The sequence below is a fragment of the Gorilla gorilla genome, chromosome 14, assembly GCF_029281585.2.
Source record: "Gorilla gorilla gorilla isolate KB3781 chromosome 14, NHGRI_mGorGor1-v2.1_pri, whole genome shotgun sequence".
Taxonomy (NCBI): Eukaryota; Metazoa; Chordata; class Mammalia; order Primates; family Hominidae; genus Gorilla; species Gorilla gorilla.
Genome location: NC_073238.2, coordinates 25,822,366 through 25,837,262, shown reverse-complemented (window position 1 = coordinate 25,837,262; position 14,897 = coordinate 25,822,366). Strand labels below are relative to the sequence as shown.

Genomic DNA, 14,897 nt, shown 5'->3' with positions numbered 1-14,897 from the left:
ACACACAGCATGCAAGCAACACACCACACACATCACATACACCATGCACAGCACATGTATCATACATGCAACACAACACACACAGCACACACACCACTCATGGCATATGCCACACACCCAGCACATACCTCATACATTCAACACACCACACACATCATATGCCACACACAGCACATGCATCATACATGCAAACACACCCCACACAGCACACATGGCACATGCATCAGACATGCAAACACACCACACATACCACACACGGCATATGCATCATACATGCAAACATACCACACACAGCACACACCACACACATGCATACTGCTGTAAACACACACACACTACACAACATAGAATGGAGTCTCAGCCACATGGGCTAGAGTCTGGGTTGGAGGATGGCTCGCCTACCCAGTGACTCTGCCCCTGGGCTCTGCCCCTCCCATCCTCAGCTTCTCCAGCCAGTCACCAGGAACTTATCCTGAACCACCAGCTAGCAGCCAGCCAGTGTCCAGGCCTAAGGTTCTGCCTCCTAAACACCCCTTTCTGTGGCCTTTTGCCCTCTCTCCCGCCCCCGGATCGAGGCCTCTGCGATCTCTCTCCTGGACGATGAACTACAGTGGCCTCCGACAGGTCTCTCGGCCTCCCACCTCCCTGCAGCCCGGCTCCCTGTCACTTGCTGATGGCCCCTGCTGCCCTGGGATGCAGCCCAATTTCTCAGGCCGGTGTGGCAGATGGCATAATTGGCCACAATTTTTCACTCTGCCCTGCATCCGGGCCCTCTGCCAGGAGACCGTTCCTCCTGCAGAAGGAGGAATGCGTGTCCTGGCCCTGAACTGGGCTCACCCCGGGGCACGTGGGCGGAGGAGAGAGTGTGCAGGCCCGGGGCCTGGGCCTACAGAAGTGGAGGGTTTTCTACTCTCCCCAGCACCTTCGCCATTGCTGAGGGAAGCAGCTCGTCCCCACCAGCCCCCAGTCCACGAAGGAGAAGCAATAAGGGGACACCCCAGACCCAACGGCTCCAGCCAGCCAGCCTCCCGGTGGAGCCCAGATAAATTACTGCATTGTGCACCGTCAAGATTTCACAGGTGCTTGTTGGCTGCAGGGGCTGACTGCTATTGGGCCCTGCACCCAGCTCCAGCCTCCTGGGCAGCCTGCACGTCACAGACTGCTGTCTGCCCAAGTGCCCACTACGGCCTCCACTTGTCCAGAAATGTTCAGTGAATACCTCCTCACCGCACATCTCCCTGCCCCCCGGGAGGTGGGGTCAGAACTCAAAGGTCAGGAAGATTGAACCAAGCCCTCATGTCGCTCCAGTTCCTCAGGCTTTGGGGAGGTGCTGGGCTCGGCGTCCTTTGAAGAGTCTTGTATTAGTCCGTTTTCACACTGCTGATAATGACATACCCAAGACTGAGTAATTTATGAAGAGAAAGAGGTTTAACAGACACACAGTTCCACATGGCTGGGGAGGCCTCACAATCATGGTGAAAGGCGAAAGGCACGTCTTACGTGGCGGCAGACAAAACAGAATGAGAGTCAAGCGAGAGGAGTTTCCCCTTTTAAAACCATCAGATCTCAGGAGACTTATTCACTACCATGAGAACGCTATGGGCAAACCGCCCCCACCGTTCAATTATCTCCCACTGGGTCCCTCCCACAACACATGGGAATTATGGGAGCTGCAATTAAAGATGAGATTTGTGTAGGGACACAGCCAAACCATTTCCAGTCTCATTCTCCCCTCGCCTGACTTGGTCTCCCTGACTCTTTTTCTTTTTATGCCATCCAGGTCTTTCCTGCTGTTGAACGCGTCATTTCATACAGGCTTTGTGGACTGGGCTCATCTTTAGGCAGTGTTTTCAGGTGGGTGGTGGGAAGGCCGCACGCCCTTCACCTGTCCGGAGTGTCTCGCTATTGCTGTCTCGGCTGGCGTATGGGTACTGGCGCGTAACCCGGCACCACAGACTGGGGGCTTCAATAGCAGAAACGTACTTTCCCCCAGCTCTGGAGGCTGGCAGTCTGAGATCAGGGGTTGTCACGGTTGGTTTCTGTCTCCCTGGCTCGCACACGCCGTCTTCTCCACGTGTCCTCACAGGGCTGCCCCTCTGTGCATATCTGTGTCTTCATCTCCTCTTCCTATAAGGACACGTGTCAGATTGGATTAGGGTCACCCATGTGACCTCACTTTGTATTAATCTCCCCTATCGAGTCCCTGTCTCCAAACACAGTCACTTTCTGAAGTCCTGGGACTCAGGGCTTTGACAGATGGATTGGAGGCAGACAGAATTGCCCCAGACGGCTGAGCACAAAGTTCCTGGGTCACCGTGAACACTGGAGATGGGGAGAGGTGGCAGGGGGGGTTAGTGTGATGGCCCTCCAGGACCCCAAGCCCCATGGTGGGTGGACCTCAGGCACGGGGTCCCTGTAGGGGCAGGCGGCCTAAGGCGGCACTGAGTGGTGCGTTTCACCCCATTTCCCCAGCCTAGCTTGCCTGTCCACCTGCAGGAGTGGCAGCAGTGTGAGCTGTGGTCTCTGTGGATTGCAGGGATTCTGGTGGTGGGTCGGCGGGGTCTGTGCAAGGGCCATTTGACAGGCCTCTTTAAACCAGAAGTGTTTTCCTAAACTCTTCGGGTTTGTGCCCCACATGTTTCTTTTGTCTGACTTTAAGAAATGGCATTCGCGGTTGAAGCTACAGATTGATGCCCAATGACAGTTTGGGCTCTGTCCCTTGTTTGCTACGTAGTATGCTTATATTTATTTTATTACAAATGATACGTCATTGTATGTCCTCTTTGCTCCATTACTTTTATATTTCTAAGTGGTTGGCTTCTTTGTTTAAACTTTTATGATTTGTAGCTTCATTGCATTACAAGAAAGCAAGAGTGGTGTAAATTTTGCATTTTAAATATTTGCTTAGATTTACTTTGCATCTAAATGGTTGCAGTAGGCATCCCTGTGCGAGGCGCTCCTGCAACGCCAAAGCCCTGCTCATCTTGTCTTCCCACCCCTCGCTGGACTCATTTATTATGGCCTTCAGAGTGGACCTAATCCCTTCCCCCATATTTATAAAGATTTCCCTTTTTTTTTGGTGTTTTGCCGCTGTCTTGGTGAGTTCACAAATGCTGCTTACTGTTAGCACTCCATCTTTATTTGCATATATGAAGATTATAAAATGATTCCTGATGTAACAGTGAATGCTTCCTGTTGTAAATTCAATTTTGCAATATTAATGTGCCAGCCCCAGCTTTCTTGACTTTTACTGTAGTCTGTGCTTTTTTTCTTTTCATTTTAAACCTTTCTGTATTATTTTGCTTTATGAAGTCTCTTATAAGTGGTAAGACATTAGACTGGTCTTTTTTTTGTAACCAGAAATCCTTTATATTTACATAATTCTACCTGGTGTTTGGAATGAGTGTGTCATATTGACCTCTCGTCCTTCCCCTCCCCCTCTTCCCCCCTCCTTCCCTCCCTTCTTCCCTCCTGTCCCTCCCTTCCCCTCCCAGTCTCCCTTCCTTCTTCCCTCCCGTCCCTTTCTTCCTCTACCTTCTTCCCTCCTATCCCTCTCTTCCCCTCCCCTCCTTCCCTTCCCCTCCGTCCCTTCCCTCCCTTCCCCTCCCCTCCCTCCCTCTCTTCTTTTCTTCCTCCCTCCCTTCTTCCCTCCCTCCCTTGCCCTCCCGTCCCTCCCTTCTTCCCTCACATCCCATTTCTTCCTTCCTTCTTCTCTCCCATCTCTCACTTCCCCTCCCTCCCATCCCTCTCTTCCTCCTTCCCTCCCCTCCCTCCCTTCTTCCCTCCTATCCTTCCATCCCCTCCCCTCCCTTCCTTCCTTTTCCCTCCCATTCCTCCCTTCCCCTCCTCTTCCCTCCCTCGTTTCCCCTCCCATCCCTCCCTTCCTTCTTCCTTCCCATCCCTCCCTTCCCCTCCTCTCCTTCCCTTCCCCTCCCTCCTCCCTCCCTTCTTCCTTCTTGCCCCTCCCTTCCTTCCCCTCCCTTCCTTCTTCCCTCCCCTCCCTCCTTTCCTTCCCACCTCCCATCCCTCTCTTCTTCCTTCCTCTCCCTCCTTTCTTCCCTCCCATCCCTCCCTTCTCCTCCCATCCCTCCCTTCTCCTCCCCTCCCTATCTTCCTTTTTCCCTCCCATTTCTCCCTTCCCCTCCCCGCCTTCCTGGACAATGAGACGGCTGACCTGCACCCATCATGATTGTCTAAGGGACCACCTTCTTCCTGTTGACCACCTCCTCTTCTTTGTGCCCCTCAATTCTTGTTTTTCTACATGTGGTTACTTTTCTTCCCTGCTCTATAAACCCCTAAATTTAGCCAGTTGAGGTGATGGATTTCAGAATGAGCTCTTACCTCCTCAGCTGCACACCTGCATGAAGCCTTCCTTCTTCCCTGCAGTATTCATTGTCTCAGTGACTGGCTTTCTGTGCAGTGAGCAACAAGACCAACATCAAACTCCTGGTGTTTCAGTCACATATTTTCTGTCCACATATTTCTTCTTTTAAAAAATCTGTAATGATTTAGAAGGCAGACATCATGTTTTTGAAACAGTCTTAAACTTATATTTGTCTAACAATGAAAGATTAAACAATGACTTTTGACTCCCTTTTATGGAAAACAGAGAACTTAATGCTGCTCCTCCTTGTTATCTTCATCCCTTTCCTAAGTGCATTAATTTCCTCTGAATTTACAAACCTCATACTTCTTACTTGAAATTTTAAACCCCTTAAAGTTTTCCAATGCGTTCCACTTTGTTGGCATTGTTATAAACTGTATTTTAAATTTGTGTCAGCAGCAGCCTTTCTCACAAGAGTTGTGAATGCTTTGATTCTCTTATTTTTACCTGGCTTATCATTCCAGCCCAATTCTTTCTATGGTGATGTCCCTGCTGTCCTGTTTGGTATTTTGAAGGATTCCGTTCAAGCAGCTTTTACAGAAGAGGTGACAGGTGCAGCCATCTGGAGATTTTAGAAATGGCCAGAAAGTTCTCAGGTCCTGGGGTTTCCCACACAGATATGCCAGTATCAGTTATCCCATGGTGTATTAGTCCATTCTCACGCTGCTGTAAAGAACTGCCTGAGACTGGGTAATTTATAAAGGAAAGAGATTTAATTGACTCACAGTTCTTCATGGCTGGGGAGGCCTAGGGAAACTTACAATCATGGTGGAAGGGGAAGAAAACATGTCCTTATTCACATGATGGCAGGAAGGAGAAGTGCTGAGCAAAGAGGAAAAAGCCCATTATAAAACCATCAGATCTTGTGAGAACTCACACTCTATCATGAGAACAGAATGAGAGTAACCACCTCCATGATTTAATTACCTCCTATCAGGTCCCTCCCACAATACTTGGGGATCATGAGAGCTACAATTCAAGATGAGATTTTGGTGGGGACACAGTGGAACCATATCACATGGTCTGGAGGCATCTTTTATTTCAGCAGACACATTTGAAGACAACTTAATTTTAGCTTATTTGAAGATAATCTGTTTACTTTTTTCCTCTTGGGAGCTTTTCTGATGTCCTGTTTTTCCTGAAGTGCAAACTTCAGTGTAGCACAACACCCTCTGGCATTATTGCTCTCTCTGCATTATTTTTTTGCTCAGCATTTTCAATTTCTCCACCTTGAAAGTTTTCTTCTATTATGTTTTTGGCTGCTACTTCTGCTCCTTTCTTCATTTTCTCCTCCGGAGCATCTGCTGTGTGTGGTTTGGCTCTGTAAGACCTTCACATCCAACCTGCCTCTGTTCTTGACTTTTCACTTCTATATTTTAATTTCACTTGCGATTTGGAAGTGTTTCTCAAATTTTTCTGTTGTACCATGACTTTGCTTTTCTGCAGCTGCAAGTCTGCCATTTACACTGAAGATTTTACAGCAGCTGTTGTGTTTCTTGTTCACAGAGGAGAGAATTGGTCTTGCCTTGAGCTCTGAGGGAGAAATCAAGTTTCAGCCTTGAGAGTATGATGAAATGAAAGGGCCTCCACAGATAATGATCTTGTCCTGGTCAGCATTACCCAGCCTCCAGAGACAGACAGTTTTAAATCCTGATGAAATTCAGATTCCTGCCTCTGTGAAGGATAAAGCAGCAGAGTTACTGGCTCTTCCATTTTCCTTAATGAATGTCAGGAGTTGTCTTAGTTGGCTCTCTTTGTCATAAGGAAATGCCACAGACTGGGCAGCTCCAACAGCAGACATTTATCCCTCACACTTCGGGAGACCAGGAGTGCAGGATCTTGGTGCCAGAATGGCTGAGACCAGCAGTGCAGGATCCATAGGCCAGTAGGGCTAGCATCTGGGGAGGGCTCTTCCCTGGGCTGTGGGAGGCCGCCTTCTTACTGTGTCCTCACAAGGCCTGTCCTCTGAGTGTGAGGGAGTGGGGGGAGAGAGAGCTCTCTGGTGTCTCTTCTTCTAAGGACACTCATCCTGTTGGATTGCACTCCACCCTCATAATCTCATTGAACCTTAATTGCTTCCTTAGAGGCACCAGCTCCAACTATAGCCACATTAAGGGATAGTGGTTCAATGTATACATTTTGGGGGTACCCAGATATTTGGTTCCTAAGAGGAGCTGAGCAAGATGTTCCTCAGGGAAGAAGAAACAAAGAGGAGCAGGTCACAGGCACCTGAGCCCCAGGCATTATTATTGGTGGAGGGTGTTCAGTTTCTTGGCATTTTGAACAAAGACTTGGACAAAATGCACAAACCAAGCAAGGAAAGAAGCAGAGATTTATTGAAAATGAAAGTACACTCTACAAGGTGGGAGCCAGCAGCAGAGATTTATTGAAAATGAAAGTACACTCTACAAGGTGGGAGCCGGCTGAGCACAGGGGCTCAAGAGCCCCGTTACAGAATTTTCTGGCATTTAAATAACCTCTAGAAATTTCCCATTCGTTACTTGGTGTACACCATATGTAAATGAGGTAATGGCTTGCAATCAGTCTGATTGAGAAGCCACCAATCAGAGGCTGAAGTGACGTTACAAAGGTTACACCCTATGCAAGCGTCTGATTGGTTGTGAAAGCAACCAATTAGAGGCTAAAGCGAAGTTACAAACTTACACTTCTATGCAAATATCTGATTGGTTGCAGAAAGTTACCAATCAGAGGTAGTTTCAATTTTCAATCTGCCAAGCAGAAAAGGAGGGGTGGGTTGCAAAGGGAATAGCCCCTGGTCTTTCTGTTACTTAGGTGTGGAAAGTTGTGGTTTTCCTTTTGATTTAGCTCTAGGAAGTCAGCGTGAATTGGCCTCAGGTTCCCTGCCTCCAGACCCTATTTTCCTGCCTCAGTGCAGCTGAGTGAGCCTTCTGTTTGGGTCATGCCCTAAGACCCAACCAGCTTTTGACCTTCTCCTGGGCAGGAGCCTGGGGGTGGGGGGTGGATCACAGACATTACATTCTCCTGAGGCAAATGCCCAGGATGTGAGGACAGTCTGTCTTGGATGGGCTGCAGGCCCCTCTCCCTTTCTCTCCACTGCACCCACGTCTAGGCCTCCTTTCCAAGGATCCAGAGCACTTTGAGTGAGGGGGAAGCAAGGCATGTATAGTGCATGGAGCAGAGGCCAGGTCGTTGCCAATGTTTAACGCACATCAGCTATTTTTATTGTGAATTCAAACACACTTTTATTGGAGTATAAGGTGTGTTATAGACAAACACACTGTTATGAGTGGAATAGTGTCCCCCCAAAAGATATGTTGCAGGAGGCTGGGCACAGTGGCTCACAGCTGTAATCCCAGCAGGAGTTTAAGACCAGCCTGGGCAATGTAGTAAGACCCCCAAATCTGAAAAAATAAAATAAATTAGCCAGGCATGGTGACATGCACCTGTAGTCCCAGCTGCTCAGGAGGCTGAGATGGGAGGATCTCTTGAGCCCAGGAGTCCAAGGCTGAAGTGAGCTGTGATTGCACCATTGAATTTCAGCTTGGGTGACAGAGCAAGACTCCATCTCAAATAAATAAATAAATTAATAAAAAAGATATATTGAAGCCTTAACCCCCAGTAATTCCAGAATGCAAGCTTATTAGTATATAGAGTTGTTGCAGATGTTATCAGTTAAGATGAGGTGATATTGGGGCTGGGTGAAACTTCTGCCTCAGGTGACTGCCCCATTGACTCTCTCACCAGCAGCTGCAAGAGAGTTCTAGTTGTTCCATATCCTTGCCGACACCTATCATTTTCTGTCTCCTTATTTTAGTCATGCTGGTAGGTGTGTAAGTGGATTACACTGTAGTTTCAATTTGCATTTTCCTGATGATTAATGGTGTCAAACACTTTTTTGTATATTTCTTGGCCATTTGAATTGCTTCTTTTGTGAAGCATCTGTGCAAGTATTTTCCCCTTTTCTGTGGGATATCAATCTTATTTTTGTTGGTTTACATGAGTTCTTCATATGTTTTGGTTAAGAGTCCTTTTCAGATATATGAATTGCAGTTCTCATAACAGTGTCTTTTGATGATATGAAGTTTTTTGTTGTTGTTGTTTTGTCTCATTTGTTGAGACAGGGTCTCGCTCTGTCACCCAGGCTGGAGTAAAATGCTGCGAACTTGGCTCACTGCAACCTTGACCTGCCAGGCTTCAGCAATCCTCATGCCTCAGGCTCCTGAATATCTGGAACTACAGGTGTTCACCACCACAGCTGGATAATTGTTGTAATTTTTGTGGAGACAGGGTTTTGGCATGTTGCCCTGGCTGGTCTCAAACTCTTGGGCTCAAGTGATCTGTCCACCTCAGCCTCCCAGAAATGCAGGGTTAATTTGTGTTTTGTTTAAGACATCTTTGCTTAAGCTGAGGTCATGAAGATGTTTTTTGTGTTTTCCTCTAAAAGCATTATTGTGTTCCCTTTTGCATTTAGATCTCCAGGCCATCTGAAATTTATTTTTGTATGTGGTGTAAGGCAGGGGTAAGGCTGCTTTCTTTTTTCCATTTGGATATCCAGTCGACTCAGCAATGGAAAAGACCACACCCCTCCAGCCCCCCAGCCCCACATCTCAGCCTTGTCTTTGTTATAGATCAGGTGACTGCACAGATGGCGTGGCTTCCGGACTCTCTCTTAGGTTCTGCCCGTCAATTTGCCTATCCTTATACCAATGCCACACTGTCTTAATTTCTTGTTCTTGTTTTCAAGGGTGATCTACTTGTTTGGTTCTCCTTGGTGGATCAGGTGGTCTCGGATACACTTTTCCCTTGATTTTAGTTTCAAAGCCCTGAACCGTTTTGTTAGAACTCCATCATATCTTAACTGTGTAACCTGGCCTCAGTTCATCTCATTGTACCATATTTAACATAGAAACACAAATTCCTATCTTAGAGAGTCTCTAGGAGAATTAAATGAGATAATGCGGCTGTTGTGCTTGGCACATAGAAAGCATTTAGCAAAGGTTAGTGATTTTGTAGTTTAGTGGTTGGAGGTACAGCATCTGGAGTGAAACTGCCTGGATTCAAATCTTGGTTCCTTCACGTTGAAATGCGTGACTTTGGGAGAATTACTTCATGTGGGCCTACTGTCTTTAAAATGAGGGTACTTGTAGTGAACACTGGAGCTTAGAATGTGGATGAAGTGCACACAGCAGTTCTCAGCTTTGTGCTCATGGGGGAAGACAAAGATAATGACAATTTCCATGCAACGTCTGGAGGATACAGGACCAGGCACCCCGTCTAGACTCACCTGTGACTCACCCACATACCAGGCTACTCCTGCATGCCAGGGCATTCCGCCTGGAAGTGCTGAGTCCATATGTGTGAGGGGCACTCCGTTTTCTGGCACGTGGTGGGCAATCACTCCATTGACATTGCCTCTTAGAATCTTCCTCCTGTTGATCAGAGTGTCCTGGCCCCTGTGAGCTTGATTTTGATTTTTAGCAGCTGCAGTCCTTGTGCCTTATGGATAGCACAGTAAATCTTTTTAAAAATATATATATTTTTTTCTGTTATGTGAAGCACATCTATTTGTGAGGAAGGATTTTCCTCTGAGCCCTTGTTCCCTTGCTCTTCTGCTTGTGCCGCTGGTGTTTTCATAAGCTCAGTGCTGATTTCTTTCTGAATATCACTGCCCCTTATACACAGGTGGTCTGATTCTGCCTTCTGCCCCAGTGAGGGTGGGCTGAGCCCCCTTCCAGAATGACAGAGCAGGTGACTGCAGCACGCTTAGTGCAGGCTTTGTGCCTGATGGGATGGTGTCTCCTTGGGGATGTATGTCCCAGGCAGGTGCCCCAGGATGGCTTAAAGGGAGGGCCTAGAGCAGAGTCGACAGCCTTTCAAGTGGGACCCACCAGGAGGTGTCACCTCCAGGGCTCATTAAAGCGTGTCCAGGCTCTCAGATTTCCTTGGAAACCAGAAACTAAAGGCAAAGTTGGCGGAAGGGTCTTCTGGCATCTTCCTGTGGGAACAAATGTGGGCGGGAGCAGCTTCCCCCTCTGCTGCAGGGCTTCGCCACTCCCGCCCTGCTGCCTCCCTGTACCCCGCAGCCTTCCTACTCCGCTCCCAGCTCTGGTTCAGGCTGCCCTTCTTCTTGCTGATTCCTTGCTCTAGTGCAGGGTTTCTCCAGTGGCTCCCCACGACATGCCCAGGGTGACATGCCAGTGTGTGTCACCAGAGCTGCCCACGCACAGCCCTCTCATAGAAAGCAGTTACAGCGAGCCTGGAGGGTGGGCCCTGTGGGCTGTGTGGGGGAGGTCGTTAGCACAGTGACTGTGACCAGCAGGCAGGATGGGTGGGTGGAGGCCCAGGAGGAAGGAGAAAGGAGCAGGGAGCAGCAAGACACGGGGGAGCAGCATGGGAGTGGGAGAAGCTGAGTGTGGGTTCTGGGAGGGATGGGGAGGGGCAGCCTGGGAGGGGGAGAAGCTGAGTATGGGTTCTGCGAAGGACAGGGGGGAGCAGCGTGGGAGGGAGAGGCTGAGCGTGGGGTCTGGGTAGGACAGGGAGAAGCAGCCTGGGAGGGGGAGGCTGAGTGTGGTGTCTGGGAAAGACAGGGGAGGAGTAGCCTGGGATGGAGGAGGCTGAACATGGGGTCTGGGAGGGATGGGGGGAGCAGCCTGGGATGGGGAGAAGCTGAGCGTGGGTTCTGGGAAGGACAAGGACAGAGCAGGTGGAAGGGAGAAGCTGAGTGTGGGGTCTGGGAGGGATGAGGGAGGAGCAGCGTGAGAGGAAGAAGCTGAGCCTGGGGTATGGGAAGGACTGGGGGGAGCAGTGTGAGAGGGAGAAGCTGAGTGTGGGATCTGGGAAAGACTAGGAAGGATCAGCGTGAGAGGGGGAGAAGCTGAGCATAGGGTCTGGGAAGGACAAGGAGAAGCAGTGTGGGATGGGGAGAAACTGAGGATGAGGTCTGGGATGGACTAGGGAGGATCACTGTGAGAGGGAGAGGCTGAGTGTGGGGTCTGGGAAGGACAGGGAGGAGCAGCGTGGGAGGGGGAGAAGCTGAGTGTGGAGTCTGTGAAGGAAAGATGTCTGGGTTGGATTTCTTCATGGTGTTCCCTGTAAACCGCAGGGAGGTTTAACAAGGAAATTGACAGTGAAGAACTACAATTCCTCAAGTCCCTCAGCTCTGATTTGGCTTCCTTTGAAGGGAAGTCTGTGCATGGACTGGGCCATCTGGACCCCTGAAGATATTTGGGTTACAGTGCCAGGCCCTGGATTGAATTCCTGTTTAGTAGAGTTCATTGATTACTCACAGCCACCTCTCCAGCCTCCCCCAACTTAGATCCCCATCAAGCTGTTGCCAGAATTACACCCCAGCCTCTTTGCAGATGCTGCTTGCCCCTGCTTGCCTGGCCAGAACCGTTGGAGACTCACAGCTGGCTCTGGTTTCCTTTCTCTCCATCCTCCTGCCCCAGGTAGGACCAGCCTCCTCCTCCCCAGGGCCAGGCACAGGGGGACACCTTGTGTATACTCTAGTGTGACTGGCAACGACTTGTCCCCCCAGGGCCGACGTGAGCACATGTGAAATAAGGAAGGGCTCAGCGTGCCTCAGAGGGGCCGCCCCTACCTAGGGGTTGCCATCCTTGGTGTTTTTGCTGTTGTGGGGACAGTGTTGACATGTCCAGGTGAAAGCTTTGCCTCCATGCCCCCAATCCAGGATCCGCCATGAGGAAATCCCTTCCCTCCTGCTGTGCCAGCTCAGCAAATATATTTTTTCTTCCTTATGATTTTCTTTCCTCTATCTTTTTGTTTTTGTTTTTAAAGACAAATTCTCACTCACCTAGGCTGGAGTGCAGTGGCATGATCCCAGCTCACTGCAACCTCTGTCCCCTGGGTTCAAGCAATCCTCCCTCTTCAGCCTCCTGAGTAGCTGGGACCATAGGCATGCACCACCATGCCCGGCTAATTTTTGTATTTCTTTTTTGGAGAGAAGGGGTGTTGCCATGTTGCTCAGGCTGGATGCCTCTGAGTCTCTCTGATGGTGCTCTGGAAGCGGCCACAGGGGCCTCTCAAACACACTCCCTGGGCCTGCCCTGTGCCATCACCACGTCACCGCAGAAGACAGGATCTCAGACGAACACAGCTCTCAGCATCCTCCTGGCAGCTGGCATAATTGGGACTGATCTTGTTAGAGGGAGACAGCTAGCTCAGTTGACAGTTTTGTGTTCACAACTTCATATATTTGGTGAAAAGACGCAGGGAAATATGAGATGCGGAAGCAAAATGGCTCACAGGGGCTGCTCGAATGCCCCGCGGCCTTTGGAGACTCTTTCTCAGCTCACGGAAGGGCTGGGAGGCAAGGGAGGGATGGCGAGGGGTCACTCTTGCTTAGTAACACCCAGAGCAGGGTGCCAGTGAGGGGTCACCCTTGCTTACTAATACCCAGAGCAGGGTGCCGGCGAGGTGTGGTGTCACCAGATATGGACCACACTGGCCTGCCAGCCTCCTTGCCTGTGGCCTCGAGGGTCCCTTATCCCTGCAGCCCGGTCCACCAGGGACTCGCAGTGATGTTCACAGTACAGGTTAAACAGGAGCTTGTGCTCACTGCCTTCCCAAGCAGCCCGGTCAGCTGGGACTCAAAGAGCCCATCTCGCCCAGAGCCTCCCAGAACCGAACCTGTACTCTGGGTGACCTGAGGGCTGAAGGCAGTGTGAAAGGGAAATAAATCTTGGGACGCCAACATCACTACACAAAGGGAAAAATCAAGCTGGGAACTGCTGTGGGCAAACCTGCCTCCCTATTCGTAGCCATCCCTCTGCTCACTGAGAGACGTGCATATCTGATTGCCTTCTTTGAAAAGGCTAATCAGAGACTCAAAAGAATGCAAGTTTGTTCTTGACCTGCCTGTGACCAGGAAGCCCCCTCCCTCTTTCCAGTGGTCCTGCCTTTCTGGACGAAACCAATGTACCTCTTACACATATTGATTGATGCCACATGCCTCCCTAAAATGTATAAAACCAAGCTGCACCCTGACCACCTTGGGCATCATGACCTCCTGAGGATGTGTCATGGGCGCACGTCCTTAACTTTGGCTAAATAAACTTCCTAAATTGACTGAGACCCATCTCAGATATTTTGGGTTAACACCAGGGTCAAGACTTCGCTCACCCTGGCCTGTCCTGCCTGTCATCCTGTCCCTTCCCGGACCTGTGGGGCGGGACCTTGGGCTTGGCTTAGCCCACAGCCTCCCACCCTCCCCCATAGCTGTCACATATGTGAGCCCCCAGAGAGCCTGTGCCATTGTGAGAAGGGTCATTTGTACAGTGCCTGCGTGGGGCCTTGCAGTGGGTCTGTCCCTCCTTACCACATCAGCCACCGAGCAGAGGGACCCTGTGTGCCACAGTTCCTGGGTCCTCATGGAGCCCTGGGCCACAGCTGGACATGGGGCCAGGAATGCTGGTGTCTTCCCTGGGCAGGTGCGGTCAGAAGAGAGGGGACCATTGTCCCCAACGTAAGAACCACTGAGAACCAATGCCAGAGAAAGACACGTGCAGTCTTAAGGGAGGGGCCGGCTGCAGGGAGGAGGATGCCTGACCATGAGCTCTGCAGGCGTCTCGAGGGTTGGGACAGGGGTTTTCTCTTACAGAAAGTGGTCGGCAAGGCTAGAGGCATGAGTGTTGGGAGAAGGGATGACGGTACCCATGGGACAGTGGAGTAGAGTTCCTCCTGGAACCACCCTGGCCTCTGAGGGGCTGTCTGCTGCCTCCAGTTGGGGCCTCAGATGAGGACCTGGAGGGCGGTGCCATGTTAACCCAAGCCTGGGTCACAGGCATCCTGTGGGGTGGCTCAGTGGGAGGAGCAGTCAGGGGGATCGTTCACAAGGCAGAGGGACTGGGGAGTTTCGGGCTGGCCTTGCCCCGGTAAACCAGGGGGTGTTGTGAGTCTTGCCTGAGTCCCATGAGGAAGCGGTTCCTTTCAGGAAGCCCTTTTCGGGAACACAGAGTGGGGGCATGTCCGAGCCTGTGCTGGGTCCAGGAGCCCAGGGCCCCAGTGAAGTTCAGTATCGGTGCAGAAAACATTTAGAACTTGTTTTCACATCAGCTGTCACATATAATTGTTACCACAGCTCTTCAGGGTCCAGGTTCGAGATCCCATTCTAGGAACAGTGCAGCTTAGGAGGAGAGAGAGAAAGCGACTCATCCAAGGCCACTCGAACAGGAACGGGGGCTGGGCAGGAACCCCAGACCCTTCCAGCCTCATCTCAGGACCCCTGCTTGCTTGCTGAGGGTGAGTGGTCTGTGGAGGGCACGGCCCTGAGCAGCCTGAGGGGAGCTGGCGGCAGACACCATCCTCATGGTGGAAAGCAACACATGTCAAGGTGGCATGTGTGCCTGGCCTCTGTGAGTCTGGATCCTCAGGGGTCCACCCAGCCGGGGCCTGGTGTGGCCTCAAAGGTGGAGGCTCAATGCGGCCCTGATGCTGGTCCCGAGAAACCGTGGGACTGAGGAACAGCCAAGTGTGGAGCCTCTGAGGGAAAGGCAGGCAGCTGGCGGCTGCA

General features: G+C 50.6%; 1 long non-coding RNA gene across 3 annotated transcripts; it reads right to left on the bottom strand.

The window, feature by feature from the left end:
* Positions 1 to 1,541: 1,541 nt before the first annotated feature.
* On the bottom strand, positions 1,542 to 14,307 carry LOC129526199 (uncharacterized). Of its 3 annotated transcripts, none has more exons than XR_008670816.2 (3): positions 12,180 to 14,307; positions 4,342 to 4,498; positions 1,542 to 2,127 (listed from the first exon to the last, which is right to left on the bottom strand). It is a non-coding gene; the product is annotated as an uncharacterized lncRNA (long non-coding RNA). The 3 variants fall into 3 exon arrangements; XR_010130467.1 differs by lacking the exon at positions 12,180 to 14,307 and adding an exon at positions 4,832 to 5,234; XR_010130466.1 differs by lacking the exon at positions 12,180 to 14,307 and having other exon boundaries at positions 4,342 to 4,825.
* Between the last annotated feature and the right edge of the window lie 590 nt (positions 14,308 to 14,897).